The following is a 16,472-nucleotide window of genomic DNA, read 5'->3' as shown; positions in this document are numbered from 1 at the left end:
TGGTTTAAAACCTTTCACCCTCGAGTTCTTCAGAGTCGGGATGTTGTTTGCGGCATCTCTGAAGTAAAATCAAGGACTCCATAACCTTGTTAAAGGAACAGCTTCGTCACCCCTCCCCATTTAAAAAATAGTGAACGATCAATATCCAAGGATGACTTGATTTAAAACGCATTAAAAATTGTTGGTACTGCAAAACACTAATTTTCATTGCATTGAATGCAAATGTGCAAACATGCACAACCATACATCGTTTCAATCTGTCGTATTCCTGCCGCCTAATGCTGCCATTTCACATTCGCGTCTCGACAATGAATCAGCAGTCATGTTTTCGCTTTCTGCCACACGCACATTTTTCAAATTGAATTGCAATGACAACAAGCTCCAAATAAACAGACTGTTTTGTTTTGTCCTTAACTGTCTCCAAAGACCTCAATGGGTTATGATCAGTTTCGATGATTGTCTCAGATATGTTGCTGATAACATCAACACTGACACGCTGTAATTTCACCATCTCGACCAAAGACTCCTTCTCAACTGTCGAATATATTTGCTGATGAAATTTGAACTTCCTCGAGAAATACCCGATAAGACTCTGTACCTTCTCATCATCTTCTTGCAAGAGCACCACACCGACACTTGCCTCAATAGACAACTTGAATGGCGTTGCCGAATTAGATTTGGCGAGTATCAGGGGAGAAGTTAATACTTTCAGGCTGTGAAGCACTTTGTGATAGTCTGCTGTCCACGAAACCGACTTGCCTTTCCTTCGCAATTCAGTGAGTGGAGGAGCCACACTGCGAAAATGTGGGACAGATTTTCGATAATTTTCAAGCAATCCCAGGAACCATAGTACTGCTCTTTTTGTCAACGGTATGGGAATGTGTCCGTGTCGAATAACATGGCACAGGAAGATAACTTGGACTTTGGCAAATGCCCTTACCATAAGGTTTATCAACAAACATGCCTTCCGAAGTCGATCAAACAAGTCTGATAAATGTTGCATATGTTCCTTCCATCTGTGACTAAAGATCACCAGGTCATTATTATAAATGACACAGTTGGATAACCTGGCAACCTTATTCGTCTCTGAAATGTGGCTGGCGCGTTTTTTTCATATCAAATTGCATGTCTTTAAATTAATAAAATCCAGTCAGCGTTAGAAAAGCCGAACTGCCTTTGCACTTTATGACAAAGTCACCTACCAGTGTCCTTTGAGCAAGTCCAACTTAAAAATACAGGTTGCTTGACCCAACTTCTCAACACAGTCTTCCAAACGTAGAATCAGATATGCATCTGTCTTTGTAAATGCGTTAAATTTGCGATAGTCCACACATGATCATTGGGTGCCATCTGGTTTTGGCACCATTACTATGGGTTAGTTCCAGTAACTGTGACTGACATCGATATGTTATCTCAGAACATGCATCCAACCTCCGTTTAGACTTATGCCAAATTGAGAGGGTAATGCCAATAATGATGTTGTTTTATTGGAACAGCATCTCCGATTTCAACATCGTTCACAATTAGGTCAAAGCTTTCCAGCTTATTTTGACTTGGCTCCCCATGTAATATTAACAACTCTTTTAGGTCATTTCGATTTTCTTCTGAAAGTTAACTCGATAAGTTTCCCCATTCTCAAATTTAATTTGAGTAATGAGAAATTCACATTCATATGAATTTGATTCTTCCCTCTCTGTTGTAATCAACAACGCATTCTCCTCGTGCTGTCCTTCCCTGCCGAAATACCTTCAAAGCAGATGCACATGGCACGCTCTGTGAGACTTCTTTCTGTCTGGAGTCCCTACCATAGTTCACCACACTCAATTTCCTTTCAACTTGAAAAGATCCACCAAACCTTGCTTTTAAAGATTCAAGTATCACTTGAAATGACACTAATACCATATTGCCGATATTGAAATTTGATTTTTATTTATTGCCTGCTTCGTGTTTCATTGCATGCTGTGATATCTTTAATTGTTGTGTAGCCAAGTTCCAATCTCTCTTTAATCCTGCCTTAAAATGTGACACAAAGTGAGGTATGTGGTCTCTTATTTTTGACTTACTAATTTCTCAATCGTTTTTAACTGTCCTCTCACTTCAGACACAAAACCGAATTGAATTATACTGAATTTGGTTGATTCATTTAGTCCGACTCTGATCTCCAACAGCACAATATTCCCTTATTCCAATCATCTGCATAATGTTGACTATATGCCCTCAACATGGTCTTTCTGTCTGATGCCACCATTCTATACCTCACTGCGATTCTGAATGGTATGCAACAGATTTGAATTCTTTTATACCACTGCTTCTATGACTTCCTTGAATAATTTTGATGCGAGCTTTGACCCTTGATCTGGCTGTATCTCTCTCAGTCGTCCATATCTCGTTAAACATTTGAGTATTTCCTCTATAATCCTTTTAGCTGTGATATTACAGAGTGGAACATCCTCTGCAATTCTAGTGGATAGACACACTAGAGATGACAACGACTGATTCCAACTTTTAGTTTGATGCAGGAGACCTACACAATCAATTAATATTCTTCTAAAAGTTACTCAAACGCAGGAAAATGTATTAAAGGTGCAGGTTTTATCACCGCTTGTTCTTTTCAAATTACTCGACAGGTATGACATGTCTGGCAAAACTCAACGACATCCCTGTACAGTCCTGGCCCGTAACATGTTTTGGATTTTAACTTGTAGTTTCCTCACTCTGAAATGACTTCCAAATGGTTGTTCATGCGTCATTCGTAACACTTCCTTTCTATACCCCACTGGCATTACTATTTGATGAATTTCTGCCCATTTTCCATCTGCCCGTATATTTGATTCTCAATGTTTCCTCATTAAGCCATCATTTAAGGATGATACCATTCAAGGATACATTCAGATTCCTTCTCTGTGTCTGCCGTTTTATACAATTGATTTAAAGTTTCACCTTTCTGCTGTAACTCAATTAATTTATCTGAGTTAAAGATGTCTGCATTGTAAATCTGTCTGCTCTGGGTTTATCTCAACTATCTGATAAAACATAATCTCTGCTACTTCCATTCCAACTTTCTTACTGGTAATCTTTGATCTCTCCTGTTTCACCTGATGACTTTGTGACCTCGTTATCACATAGGCAGGAAAAGGTCCAGGATATGTGACCTGCAATATTTAAATTGCCTGAGTAACCACTGGCGTTTTGACCATACGAGGAAGCACTCCTACCGGTAAAGGAACTATATTATTAGAAAGGACAAATTATATTCCTGGAGCTGCGAGTTTATCCACTTCTCCAACCACAAATTCTTCACTCTTCGTCTGACACTATAACGTCATTTTACACACATTGAAATCGTTCTGCCTAAAACAGTATGTATCGGCTGTTACCAAACTGGCACTAAAACCCTTCAGTCTTCATTTTTCCAGAGTCTGTGTCGTTTATGAACTCACTGAAGAAGAAAGCAAGGACTGCATAACCTTGTTGCAGGAGTAGCTTCGTCACACTCCACAGGGAAATACAGCTGCACGTTTTACGAGACATTTTTCATGTCTGGCAAAATTCAACGACATCCTTGTGCAATCCAATCCTGTAAAACTGTTTGTGTATATTTGCATGAGGTGATTTTTACCCGTAAATGTCCCCTTATGGTAGTGAACGCATTTCCCCCATTTCTGTAATCCACTCTCAAGACGAATTAAGGAACATTTGTCCATTTCTTATCTGCTTGGATACGTGATGTTCTCCCTCTCCTCATAGAAATATCATTTTTTAAATATCGTCGTACACCAGGATGCATAGAACATACAGAACATAGAAGATTGCAGCGCAGTACAGGCCCTTCGCCTTTGGTTTTGCGCCGACCTGTCATACCAATCTGAAGCTAATCTAACATACACTATTCCATGTACATCGTTTTAGATTTGAATACATTTAGATTTTTCTTCCATTGGCTTTTTGATACAGTTTCTCTGGGTTCTCATCATTCTGCTGTAATTCAGCTAATTTCTATGAAAAGAGGATGCCTGCATTGTCATCGAACTGCTCCTGTTTTGCGTCAACCAGTTGATCAAATCAGATCTCTGCTAATTTAATTTCAACTTTCATTTAAGTACTCTGTCATCCCTCTTGTTTCAACTCGTGACTTTGTGACCTCGTTACCACACAGTCCAGAGAAATTCCAGGATATGTGTCCTGCATTAGCTTTGTTTCCTGAGTTTCTACTGGCTTTTCAAACACAGTTGACAGCAATCTCACCTGTGAATGAGCAATCATATTAGTAAGGTCAAATAATATTGCTGGAGCTGACATTTTATCCAATACTTCGACAACAACCTCTCCACTCTTAACTGGACAATGCAACCCCACTTGACATAATTGAGCACTTTTCATCTCACCGGGAATGCCTATTACTCACATATTTTCTGTAATATTCGTTCAACGATACATTTCCTCATCTTTCATGGAGGACACTGTAACTCTTAAAATTTAAACCTCTTTACCTGCTGCACCTGGCTTAAGTGAGGTAACGTTATTTTTGCAGGGATATCTTTTAAGAAGATCTGGCATTTCCTCCTTAACCAACATCCAAACATATTGTTCATTCTGGTGCAGATTTCTAGCATCCGATGATGTTCCTCAAAATTCACTGACTTCTCCGATTTTCCTGCATCTCGCTTCCAGTGCCTTTCGCAAACCATCAACAGTGCGATTTCATGTGGCCTACTTTATTTCGGAGATAACAAAAGCTCAAAATTATGATGCATTTCAACTGTTAATTTTGCCATTTTAACTAGCTGTCCTTCCACATGATTTCTGATTACTTCAGCAAGTTTATTAATGAACTCGTCCGAAATAATCGTTTCTCTAAGAATGTCATCGATTTGTTTAATTTTTAATGACCTCATCCGCCGCTTCAAATTGTTTTGCTTGGTCCTTTCAAATTCAATGCAGGTTTGAGCAGGGCCCCTCCGTCGATTCCTGAATCGTTATCTGTCGGCTTCTGTCATGTGCTCATATGCACCGAAAATGTCTCTATTCACCGCCTCACACACACAAATGTCATGTAAAGCACTTCCACATCTTTCCACCAAATTTCGGAAAAGGGTTCAAACAGAATTTCACCAGTTCTATAGTAACCATCTGTTGCACATCCTCACTCTCTTACTGACTAAGCTTACCTTCAGCTTCATCTCCCTCCATTAAGCCTGATATCGATCTGTCAATTCCTGAAAGTCCAACTCCCGCTCTTCCTTCTTTTCTTCTCCCTCTATCTTTCTCTCTCTTGCTCTCTCTTCTTTCTCTGTTTCTCACTCCTTTTCTTTTTGTTCTGTAATATCGATTCTTTCTTTTAGTCTTTTCTCAGTTTTTAATCGTAATTACAACAGTGTCATTATTTTTGTCCTTTCATTTTCTTTTACTGCTAAATAATGCAACTGATTTTTAGTTGAACTGTAGTAACCTCTAAAGGGTCTGATGAAATTTCCAGCAAATATAAGTGCTGAGCTATTACGCTAATGATCTCTCCTTTCCTCATGGAAGGAGATAGGTGCAATTTCAAATGACTGCTAATTCCAGCAGCCTTTCTGTGTTCAATTTCTGTAACTCTCCTAAAGGCAACTTCTTTCACACCTTAAAACATTTCGTGATTGAATAAGCCATTGGTTTCCAACACACTATTTAATCCAGGCGAAACTAACACCCACAACTCGGTGCCTTTGAGTCTAGCAAATGCAACCCCAAATCATAAGCATACAACAAATCCCGGAAGAACACTCAATCTTTTATGGATCATCCAAGAGCCCCACAAAATATTTAAAGAAGGCAGAGCAGATCCTAACATTGCTACTTCTGATGTAGCTGGTTAAAACCGCTCAGTTATAAACAAATTAGAACTTATTCAGTGAGTCCCTCATTCTCATTCACTCACCCTCTCAAATGTGTACACACACATGCCCTCGCACACCACATTCAGTCATTCACACATACATATACTGTTACACACGTACAAGAGAGGGTTTAACGTTCCCAGCACCTGGATTACACCACTTTCAAACTCTATATGGAGTCATAGAGTCAGAGAGATCTACAACATGGAAACAGACCCTTCGATCCAACCGTCCATGCCGAGCAGATATCCCAAACCAATCTCGTCCCACCTTCCAGCACCTGGACTGTATCCCTCCAAACCCTTCCTATTCATATACCCATCCAAATGCCTCTTAAATGTTGCAAATGTATTAGTCTCCACCACATCCTCTGCCAGCTCATTCCATACACGTACCACCCTCTGCGTGAAAATGATGCCCCTTAGGTCTCTTTTATATCTTTCCCCTCTCACTCTAAACCTATGCCCTCTAGCTCTGGACTCCCCGACCCCAGGGAAAAGACTTTGCATATTCATCCTATCCATGCCCCTCATAATTTCGTAAACTTCTATAAGTTACGCCTCAGCCTCCGACCTTCGAGGGAAGACAGCCCCAGCCTGTTCAGCCCCTCCTGTAGCTCAGAGTTTCCAACCCTCGCAACATCTTTGTAAATTTTGTCTGAACCCTTTCAAGTTTCACAATGTCTTTCCGATGGGAAGGAGACCAGAATTGCACGCAATATTCCAACAGTGGTCTAACCAATTCCCTGTACAGCCGAAACATGACATCCCAACTCCTGTACTATGATCAATACTATGATCAATAAAGGAAAGCATACCAAACGCCGCCTTCACTATCCTATCACCCTGCGACTCCACTTTCAAGGAGCTAGAACCTTCACTCCAAGGTCTCTTTATTCACCAACACTCCCTTGGACGTTACCATTAAGTGTATAAGTCCTGCTAAGATATGCTTTCCCAAAATGCTGAACCTTGCACTTATCTGAATTAAACTCCATCAGCCACTTTTCAGACCATTGGCCCATCTGGTCCAGATACTTTTGTAATCTGAGGTAACCCTCTTTGCTGACCACTACACCTCCAATTTTGGTGTCATCTGCGAACTTACTAACTGTACCTCCTATACTCGCATACAAATCATTTATTTTAATGGCAAAAAGTCGAGGACCCAGCAGGGATCCTTGTGGCACTCCACTGGTTAAAGGTCTCCAGTCTGAAAAACAGCCCTCCACCACCTGTCTTCTATCCATGAGCCAGTTCTGTATCTAAATGGCTGGTTCTCCCTGTATTCCATGCGATCTAACCTTGTTAATCAGTCTCCCATGGGAAACCTTATAGAACGCCATACTGAAGTCCATAAAGATTGCATCTACTGCTCTGTCCTCATCATTCTTCTTCTTTACTTCTTCAAAAAACTCAATCAATTTTGTGAGACATGATTTCCCACGCACAAAGCCATATTGACTTTCCTGAATCAGTCCTTGCCTTTCCAAATACATGTACATCCTGTCCCTCAGGATTCGCTGAACAACTTGCCCACCGCTGTTTTCGTGTAAATATTAAAATATCCCCCAGAACTTGGGATTGGAATAGGACCAAACACTCTCTCTTTCTGAGCCTGTTGGATTGATGACGGTTCTGTTCTCTGCATCTCTGTGAGTGACAATGTATCTACTGTGTGTGAGAAGGAACTGCCTGCGTTGCTCCTTGTATCTCCAGTAGAACATGGAACAAAGAGCAGACGGGAAACTCTCTGATAGGTTGGAGGGCAGAGAGACTTAGATGACGCAGTGACAATAAGGACCACCAGGTGGAAAGACTGATTTGGGGCGAAATGGGAGAAGAGCAGAAACAAAAAAAAGGGGTGTGAATGACATGATCCTCACAAACCGTCGTCTGACAGCAATCAAAATGAGACTGGTAAGAAAGTGAGATATGCTGTTAAAATCACCATCGTTATCTGCAGAATCCACGTTTACTCTCAGATTCTGAATGAATTATGTCTGGTATCTCATCATTTACTCGCCTATGACTAGTTACTCTCAGGTGTTAAACATCTTGCTGCTGTAAACAGACCTGGATTGAAGCAGCCTAATCATTGGTTTAAGAGAAATTCTGATTTAACCCCGATGCAGTGGGAAATATGCTCTCTGTGATGGGCCCTTGCCTTCAGGAGACTGTTATATTGGGCGATTTCTGAATTCAACAAAACTCACTTTGTTTGTCATTGATGTCTAAAATTTGTAGACGTGAAACCCCTTCCAACTAACCATTGGAAGGTTACAGAGAGAGCGTATGGTGTATGGGCTGGAGGAGGTTACAGATTTAGTGAGGGATGCAGGGGCTGGAGGAGTTTACAGACATAAGGAGTGTGTCGTGTGAGGTGCAGGACCTGGAGGAAGATACACAGATAGAGAAAGTTGCAGTCACTGGAGGAGGTTGGACAGACAGGAAAACGTTTAGGGACTGGAGGATGTTACAGAGGTAGAGAGTGATGTAGCGACTGGAGGAGTTGACAGAGAAAGTGAGTGGAGCAGAGGCTGGAGGTGATTGCAGAGATAGGCAGGGCTGTATGTACTGGAGGATGTTAAAGAGATAGACAGGGTTGCATGAGATGGAGGATGGTATCGACATCGGGATGAGTCTATGGACTGGTCGAAGTCATTGAGATAAGGAACGGTGTCGGGTCTGAAGTGATTTTCAGAGATATAGATTGGCTTAAGAGCTGCCGGAGGTTGCAGAGATAGGAAAGCGTGTGGTGCTGGAAGAAGGTTTCAGAGAAAGTGAAATTTGGTAACTGAAGTGACATTGTTCGCTGTTAACCTGAAATGCTAGCTCTGAATTCTCTCCAGAGATGCTGCCCGACCGGCTGAGCTTTTCCAGAAATTTTTGTTTTGTTTTTCCAGACTGTGTCTGTCCGCGCTGGGATACTATGCCAAAGCAGCACAATGTGAGACCGGGATTCCTCAATCAATGGAACCTCTGGCTAAACCTCTGACCTCTCAAGTAAATGCACAACACAATTATTTAGTTCTGCTGCTTGGCATGTTTTAATGGACATTTTGTTTTTAATTATTTACAATGTATTTGTATGAAAAAGTAATTGAAACGCTGTCTCGAAACGATGCGTGTTATTGTTTCCCTTGTTCACGTCTCCCTGAAATCTTCTGTGTCCCTTGCATGGAAAGAACCATTTAATGTGTGATCAGGTTGGAGATGCCAGCACTACCCTCGGCCTGTCACCGTTGCAACAAGCTGCTTCAGGAAAACAAATCTGAATTGAAATGAGAATATTTTGGATTGATTGAATTTTTTTGTATTTAACTGATTGATTCATTTGGGTAAAGAGATATTTGAGCATGTTCTCCATCTACTGTATAATTTTGAATGTGTCGCAACAGGAATTGTGCTGTTTGTACAGCAACGAACAAGCTTCAGCATGAAGACGACTTCCAACAAAATCTCATGCAGATAAATAGGCCGAACCCAGAAATGTAACATTTGGTTCCACATAGAACATAACCATAGACACTGACCCTGACAAGATTAAATTAGTTAACACCTATCCCCCAGATCATCGACTGCTCGCATAGGTGTTGGATTCATTAACTACCTTGCATGACATAATAGTAAGGACCAGGACAGTGTTGCTGAACAAAGTGACTTTGGAATCCAGGTTCATAGTTCCTTGATGGCTGGAGTCGGAGATAAATGGGATAGTGAAGTTGTCATTTGGCATGCTTTCCTTTGTAAGTCAGAGCATGGAGTATAGGAGTTGAAATGTCATGTTACGGCTGGGTAGGACATTATTTGGAGGTATCAGGTTTGGAGTGGGGTGCAAAATTAAAAATAAAACACTAAGCACCAGGTTATACTCCAACAGGTTTACTTGGAAGTACTAGCTTTCCGAACGCTGCTTCCTCATCAGGTCGTTGTGGAGTATATGATCCTAAGACCGTAAGGCTTTAAATGCTGTATCTTATGATCTTATTCTCCACAATTACCCGATGATGGAGCAGCGCTCCGAAAGCTAGTGCTTCCAGAAAAACTCGTTGAACCATAACCTGGCACTGGACAGAGATTTTGACACTTTTGCGATGTTGTGTGCAATGCTGGTCTCTGTCCACTTGGAAAAATGTTGTGAAAAATGCAATTGCTCGGAAAACATTTACAACGATGCTGTCAATGTTGGAGGGTTTAAGCTACAGAGAGAAGCCGAATCAACTGGGACTATTTATCCTGGAATGTCAGAGGTTGAGGGGTGACCCTACAGAGGAGTATTGATAGGGTTAATAGAAAAGGTCTTATCCCCGGGGTGAGAACAGAACTCGAGTGCATATTGTGATGCTGAGGGGCGAAGATTTAAAAGGGATCCAAGGGGCAACGTTTACACGAAAAGGGGGTTGAGTTGATGGAATGACCTGCCAGAGGAAGTAGTGGAGGCAGGTACAATTTCAGCATTTAAACTGAATCTGCTTGTGCATCTGAAGAGGAAGGATTTGAGTGATATGGGTCAAGTGCTGGAAAATGGGCCTAAATTAGTTTCGGAATCTGGTCAGCATTGACGAGTTGGATGGAAGGGCCTGTTTCCATGCTGGACACTTATATGACCCTGTCACTTTGTGATACCCGAGAGCAAGGTCACATATTCAGAGGATTTGATGATTTCTCCGAAAAAAAAGTGATTGTACAGTGAATGGGGAGTCCAATGGAGGCTGACACTGCATCGCTCTCAACACAAGAGACACAGGCAAAGAGACAGATGGGGAGATTTTTGTTCAATCACTTATCATTCATTCAAATTGTGTCCCATTGAAGGCAGAGCTATTCACACACACACATTGACATACACACACACACAGATAGAAATAAATGTTCAGAGATCGGCTCACAGACATTCTGAACATTTTGCAATTCCCCACACTCCTGGCTTAACTCTTGCATTTCCACCTTCCTTCATTCTGATGCAAATACATTAGCTGGAACAGTTCATTCTTTTTGTTTGGTACTTTTCTCTCTGAAGTATATTCAGCTTAATATGGTCGTTAACTTATAGTGTGCACTGAGAGATTTATGAGATTGCCAGTCAGCGAAACATCTATGTAACCAGCATACAAACTGTGTATCCTCTACCTAGCAAATGAGATAAACGGAGAATACATGTTCAACGGCGATTGTTGACACCTTCATATCTTGAGCAGTTTACTCCTGTGGGAAATTCGAACCAGTTTGAGGAAAAGAGATGTTGAATTATAACTACATCAACATACAGTCAGAGATGTACTATGGAAACAAACCTTCAATCAAACATATCCACGCTAATCACATATCCTGAACGAGTCTAAGCCCATTTGCCAGCATTTGATCCCAAACCCTCTAAAGCCTTGGTACTCATATACACATCGAAATACTTTTTAATCATTATAGTTATACCTTCTTCGACCACTTTCTCAGGCAGCTCATTCCAAACACATCTTCTGCTTCAAACTGCTGCCCCTTCAGTAACTATTTTTTTTGTCTTTCCTCCCTCACTTTAAACTTATGTCCTCTTGATTTTGACTCCCCACCCCAGGAAAAGACCTTGTCTCTTCACCACACCCATGCCCCTCATGTTTTTGTAGACCTCTATAAGGGTACACAGCAGCTTCTGACAATCCAGGGAAAAAAAAGCCCCACCCAATTCAGCCTCTCCTTCCAGCTCAATCTCTCCAAACTTGGCAACATACTTAAAAATCATGTTTTTTTACCTTATAATTTTTCAGAACTTCCTCCCGATAGCATGGAGAACAGAACAAAAGTGGCTTAACCAATGTCCTGTACAGCTGTAACATGATCTCCCAAACTGTATACGTTTTGCACTGACCATTAAAAGAAATCATACCAAACACCTTCTTTGCTATCCTCTTTATCTGCGAGTCCACTTTCAAGAAACTATGCAATTCCAACCGAATGTATATTTGGTCAGTAACGCTCCCCATGAGCGTCCAATCAATTGTATAATTCATGTGCTGATTTGCCTTTCCAAAGTGCAGCAGTTCACAATCATCTAAATTAAGCCCCATCTGTCACGTCTGGGCCCATTGGCCCACCTGATCAAGATCCAGTTGTGCTCTGAGCGCGCCTTCTTCGCTGTCGACTGCACCTTGAACTAAAGTGTATTTCTCAGCTCCTTATCAAATTCATAATTCTGTTGAAAAATGTGTTTGATAGCTGTAATTTATTCAGCCCAACTTCATTTTCTAAAACTCTTACTATTAACCAGTTTTCCATGTGCAGAAAGTACACTTGATCAGCTAACATTGTATACACAGAAACAAAGTTAACGTTTCGAGTCCATCAACTGAATTATTTTCATGACTGGATATTTCACGGTGTGCTTCAACTGGTCTCTGAAATTTCTCTGTTTCACCACAGAAATGAATGCGTTTGTGCAGCAGTTTAAGTCCCGCAGCATATATCCAACTTGTTGAAAGAGAGAAGCAGCACCAGAATTCAAGGAATAAGCAACATTAAAAAAACTTAAGACAAAAACCAGAATAGTATGAAGCTGGCACATTTGGCAAAGAGTAAAACCAAGGAATTTTGTCTGCTCTCCATATCTGGATCATTGTCTATTTTCCGCTGACCTCTCAGTACCGTACGCACCTCAATAGCATTGAATATGTGTCTGACAGTCAGAACATTAATAAAGAGAATAAATGTTAATTGGAGAAATGGTGTTAAAAATTGTTCAAAATATTGAAAACTTTTCCACCGAGGGTCATTATAATAACTGGATGTGGTATAACAGTACCATGGAACGTTGTTGCTGAGAGTTCCAGATTTAAATCGAAAGTAGTGGGAATGCTTTTTAACGCAAAGAAAATGCAGATTGGTGCTAGAACTCTCGTCGACGTTTTCTCTGTGCAATACTCAGTTTTCATCTGATGAACACAAATGGCGAGAAATCGATCAAAAGAAAAGGCAACAGTGAACCACACAAAACAATCAATAGCCAGGCAGCTCAGGGCATAGATAAGACTACAAACAGAGTAATGTCCAGGAAACTTTGCACAGTAGAATAACGTGAAAATTTGAATAATACGGCATAAAAAACAATGAACAGCCGATCAGACGCTGCCATCGTCACCAGATAACGAGTGGTGCATTTAGAAAGAAACACCTACCCAAGCCAGGAATGCAAGTAGCACGAGAGTAACTGTAAGATAATTTTTTTTTTAAATGTTGCTGATCAAACATGATCTGTGGCTGAAGCCAGACTGTTAGCAATAACAGAAAGAAAATTGTTGTTCCATTTCATCTCACATTTAACATTTCTGAACCGCACCAGCAAACACTCTCTCAATTAATATTTTTGCAGGTTTTAAGATATGAAGGCAAGAACATGTGTAGCAGATTGCTGACAGAAACCTGGTATTTTCCTCAACATTGTTTTGGGCTCGGCAGTGGTTGATTTCATCTGCTTTATAAGTTATTCAGACTGAGTGGAGCTTGCAATAAGTCCACAACATCCCCACAATGACAACTGGGATGAGCAAAACGAAGAAGGGTAGACATCTAACACGGACATTGATTATAAAATTTCTGTATGCGTTTTCAGGGTTTCCACAGCTCTGTTTGCATCCAGAGTTGCAAGGTCACACTGTACGAACCTTTTTCAAAGTGTACTGAATCACTCCACTGTGTCCAAACATTGATATCTGCCACAATATCAATTAACAAATGATCGGCATTGAATCCCTCCCTCGTTTACATTATTGAACATAGTGACAATCCGATCAATTAAGGTATTTTGCAGTGAATCCAAACACCATGGATACTAATCAAAATCAGAAGAATGGCAAAACTTGGCACCTGTCCAGATTGTATACCAAAGCCTTCACCCAAATTATATCTGTACCTATGCAGCATTGGTCACTTCAAATTTCCGTTTACGTAATCAGACACTTTATGCGAGGTTACTAAAACTTTCTGACATGTATCCAAAAACAGGTATCAAGATCCTCTCCTAGGTTCTGCCCATCGCGATAGAGATCGCTCTCTCAAACCTGGGTCACACAATGGAGCATTGAAAGCCTCTTGGTTAAAACAGCATTCTCCATGGAGATCACCAGAATGGTGCAGAACAGAGAAAGTCCATGCTTCCTTTTTAGTCTGCCCCGATCCTCCGAGGAGCGCACCACCAATACCCCCCACCCCCACCACGATCAAAGCCGTGTTTCGTTTTAATCATGACAGGTCAGGATAAGGGTGCAAATTCCACGCAGACAGTTGTTCAAGACTGAAATTAAACTTGGGTGTCTGTTACTAACCACAGTGCCACCGTTATTCTTACGGATACAGGTCAATGCTCAAGATTATGGGAGACGATGGCTGAATGGTTTTATAAATATACTGTTACTGCAAAATGTGAGATAATGTTCTGGGAAGCTGCGGTTGACATTCACAATGGCGGATGTTGGTATTTGATTTAAAATAGAAATGTGGACTGACGAATCTAATGATGAAGATGAAATGGATATCAATTATCAGGAAAGGGTAGTCATTTCGATCACTGATATCCTTGAGGGAAGCTGTTCTGTCATCCTTACCTGGTCTGACTTAGATGTGACTCCAGACTCAGAACAATCTGGAAGACTGCTACCTGTCGTCTGCACAATTATGGAAGGATGGAAAGTGTTGGCCAAGCCAGTGACACCCACATGTTTTCAATGACTAAAAGAAAATGGAGCTCTCCTTGCACAGCCAACTCCCCAGTGCACATGACTTTTCCCTTTTTAGACCATTGCCTTCGTTTCGATACTCCTGCACTGAGTACATTGTCACAACTATGAAATGATCTACTCCAAATTTGAAGACAAGGCATTCTCCCTGCGATTCAATGCAGTAGGGAGAAGACTCACGCACCGACCAGTACCCAGCACAGACAACTGTGGCAAATGGAGCTGTCTCTGGCTTTCAAACCAGCAGCAGTTGGGGAATTCATTTGACTCAGCAAAATAAGCTATGAGACGGATTATCTGATGTCATAGCTGATGCCCAAAATTCGGCAGACCCTCAGCAGCAAGCACTCAGCCTTTCGCCTTAAACATTTCTCCCTCTCTCTGCGATGTGGCACATTCTCTTGAACACTAACCACTGCTTATGTTCAGAGGAACGCTTTTGCAGATTAGGGAATTGTGATTATTTTCGAACTAGCACACGGATTGTGAGCATTAGTATCTCGGGAAATGTGCATTCCCCAGCCCGATGTGCTCGTCCTTGCAGTGTTGGACAGACACCTTTATGAGCATCTAAATTCTTTGGGGTGGAGATAGGCCACTCTTGTTTTGTGTCAGAGTTGCACAATCTGAACCCAGCAAGAGTGATGGAATGACAATACATTGCCATGTCAGAATGAAGTCTGGTTTGAATCGGAAATTTTATGTGGTATTGTTTCTTTGCATCTGCTGCTCTCGTTTTCGTGGAACTGGAGGTCATGGATTTGCACGGTGCTGCTGAAACTGACTCAGAGTGCAACTTTATTACTTCCTGTGAAAACTATCTTTTGCTCATCACGCATGTTGTTTGTGAAGGGAGTGAGGAATCATTGTGGTGATGTTCACGGCGATGAAGTAGCTGCATGTCCAGTGAATGCTGTACTTCGTGATACATTTGAGCTGCTGTCAGCCCGATACATGGAGAGAATTCCAACCCACCCGTGAGCTATGCTGTTTGGACAATGCAAATTAATTATAGAGGAAGGTAGGTTATTTATTGCGGTAGTAATCAGAGTGTCTGATACATTCCGGTGACTACAGCACTTGCATGGTTGGACGAGGTCTTTTTCCTGTCAGTGGTTGAGCCACATTGTTGATAGGCATGCATTCAGTGATGGTAATGTCATAGTGAGGCAATGGGAGATTGGCAGATTCTCACTTTTTGCGATGTTCTTTTCCTGGTGCTTGTGTGACACCAATGCTACTTTTCAATACACTTTCCAAGCTGGATGTTGCACTGGGCACGCACCTCTTCATTACCTAATGAGTCATTAATGGTTCTAAACATTGTGCAATCATAAGAAAGCATCTCTCATTTTGAAACTACGGTGGAGGGCACGGATGAGGCATCTACAGAGTTGGTGCCGAGCACATGCCCCTGCAGAATTCCGCTGGAGATGTATGACAACTGAGATCACTGCCCTTTAACAGCCAGGATCATCCTCACTTGTACTCAGGATGTAAACGAAGACAGTTGTCATCTCACTGGCCCGAGGTTTTTGAGGGCTCCATGTTGTGAACCTCTGGTCATAATTAATATATTAAAGAGCTGAATAGTTATTTTCAGGAATTAAAGTTTTGCAAAAAGAGGCGCAATTAATTAAGAAACTGATAATCAGCGCTTCTCCAAATGAAAGGCAAACAATGCTGAGTTTGGTGCATTGGCGAGTTAACGTGTGGTTGTGTTGGAAGGTTAGAGGTTAAGGTACAAAAAACAAGCAACAATGACAGAGCATGGGCTCTTAGCAGTGTCAGAATATTTGTCGTTATCACACGAAAAGAGAAATGCTCATAATTCTGGTGGTTGGATTTCTGAGCTTTGTTCGTAGCATACAGGC

This window comes from Chiloscyllium punctatum, chromosome 47 (genome assembly GCF_047496795.1).
Source record: "Chiloscyllium punctatum isolate Juve2018m chromosome 47, sChiPun1.3, whole genome shotgun sequence".
NCBI lineage: Eukaryota > Metazoa > Chordata > Chondrichthyes > Orectolobiformes > Hemiscylliidae > Chiloscyllium > Chiloscyllium punctatum.
The sequence above is the reverse complement of the archived record's forward strand: the minus strand, read 5'-3'. Positions refer to the sequence as shown.